The following is a 2,483-nucleotide window of genomic DNA, read 5'->3' as shown; positions in this document are numbered from 1 at the left end:
CAGATCAACGTTCACTTCTGCTGGCTGGATCCAAACCATTTTCTTGGCAAAAGGAGGGTCAAAGCACCTTGTTTTATACACTGATTTAATTAATTTACTCCAAAGTCAAGCAGGCTTTTCTAAGCCCCTCGGGAATGCTTGTTTCCTCACTCAGAGTGTGTCCAAACACATGCAAGGCTCAGAACTGCCATTTATGGATAGTAAAGCTGTTGAGGCACTAAGGTGCTTGAAGCTGTAGATAAGATTGTCAGGAAGTATGCAAACATATGCTTGAAGTCAGAACCTAAGCTGTCAAGGGAGACAAAGCTGGTGAGGGGCCTGGAGCACAGCCCTGTGAGGAGAGGCTGAGGGAGATGGGGCTGTGCAGCCTGGAGAAGAGGAGGCTCAGGGCAGACCTCTTTGCTGTCTACAGCTCCCTGAAGGGAGGATGTAGCCAGGTGGGGTTGGTCTCTTCTGCTGGGCAGGCAGCAACAGAAGAAGGGGACACAGTCTCAAGCTGTGCCGTGGGAGGTCTAGGCTGGATGTTAGGAGGAAGTTGTTGGCAGAGAGAGTGATTGGCATTGGAATGGGCTGCTCAGGGAGGTGGTGGAGTCTCTGTGCCTTGAGATGTTCCAGCAAAGGCTGGCTAAGGCATTTAGTGCCATGGTCTAGTTGATTGGTGAGGGCTGGGTGATAGGTTGGACTGGATGATCTTGAAGGTCTCTTCCAACCTGGTTGATTCTATGGTTCTAAGCTACTCAGGAGCTTTAAAATGCTTTTCCTTTAGATGGAGTCTCTTAATGACTCAAGTGTGCCTCATTGTGCAGTAAGAGGAGACTGAGTTTTTCCTTTGCTGGCTATTTTGATGTCGCTTTTCTAGGTGCTGCCAAATATGTACTCTCCTCGTTCTTTGGCTTAATAAAGCTAAAAAAATGGCACCTGAGAAATTAACATTTCCAGACAGATGGCAAAGGTTTGAAGTACTTTTAATACATATCAGGACACAGCTATTCTAATGGAATCATATCCTAAAACCACTTTAGTAGGACTACAATAAAAAATTAGGAATAAAGTGCTGTAAAAAGCCTTCAATCAGAAATATGGAACTTTACACGCTTCTTGGAAAGAGTATCCATCTGTTTTCCTCTGAATTCAGCTTCTGCAGCACTCTGTTAACCATCTGGTGTCTTCCAGAAAAGGAAAAATATGAATTACATCTGTCCTTTGCATGGTATAAGCAAAAGAAGTAGGAAAAAGAAGAAGGAAAAGGAAGAAGGGGGGAAAAAAGCATCTATATTCATATCTGAAGAGCAGGCTCATTTCATTTTGGTGAAAACTTTGTGTTTCTTAACCATTAATTTTATATATATATATATATACAGAGAGAAATTTGGATTTTAAATTCTGTCCAGTTCTGTGTACTTCACTGATGTATGTGCACACAAACCAACCAGCAACTTCTCTCGCTTAAAAACACCATCCTGGATCAAACTGTTTGCAACATGAGGTCATTCCCACGTGTTTGTGCAACTTCTTGTGTTCATGATTTAGTGTACAATTTCCTACTGAAACTCCTCGTACATCTTGGGGGGTCTTGCAGCTTCCATTCCAGCAGTAATCCCAGATGTAAATGTACGATGATTAATGGCATAGGATAGTTGTTCATTGATGATGAATAGGTGCAGTGTGTATGGAGAGTGGGTGGGATTTATATTCTAATGAACTGTAGAGTATTCAGTGTGTGATGGGACCCTAGAGTTCCAGTCAATAAAAAAGGAAATCCAATAGTCATGTTGTTTTATTCAGTATGTATTCTATGCTTTAGGCTCTGTTTTTACCTAATAATTGCCTTTTAGAAGGCTAAAAAACATCACTTACATTAATTTCTCATTAGTTTTGTCTGGAACTTCTATGCCCTTATTACCAATATTTGGTTTAGCCTAGAAAAAAAGAATGGTTTATGGCATCACACCTATGTCTATATGAAACTTGACTCCATCTTTCATACTATCATCTTTACAGTCACTCTGGAATGTAAGAGGGCTCTGTTCCAACCATCAGTCCCTCTAACCCCGATATAGATCATAGAATCATAGAATCAACCAGGTTGGAAGAGACCTCCAACATCATCCAGTCCAACCTAGTATCCAGCCCTATCCAATCAACTAGACCACGGCACTAAGTGCCTCAGCCAGGCTTTATTTGAACACTTCCAGGGATGGCAACTCCACCACCTCCCTGGGCAGCCCATTCCAATGCCAATCACTCTCTCTGACAACAACTTCCTCCTAATATCCAGCCTAGACCTCCCACGGCACAACTTGAGACTGTCCCCTTGTTCTGTTGCTGGTTGCCTGGCAGAAGAGACCAACCCCACCCGGCTACAGCCTCCCTTCAGGTAGTTGTAGACAGCAATGAGGTCTGCCCTGAGCCTCCTCTTCTTCAGGCTGCACACCCCCATCTCCTTCAGCCTCTCCTCATAGGGTTTGTGTTCCAAGCCCCTC

The sequence above is a fragment of the Pogoniulus pusillus genome, chromosome 3 (genome assembly GCF_015220805.1).
Source record: "Pogoniulus pusillus isolate bPogPus1 chromosome 3, bPogPus1.pri, whole genome shotgun sequence".
Lineage (NCBI taxonomy): Eukaryota > Metazoa > Chordata > Aves > Piciformes > Lybiidae > Pogoniulus > Pogoniulus pusillus.
Note: the sequence above shows the minus strand (reverse complement) of the source record.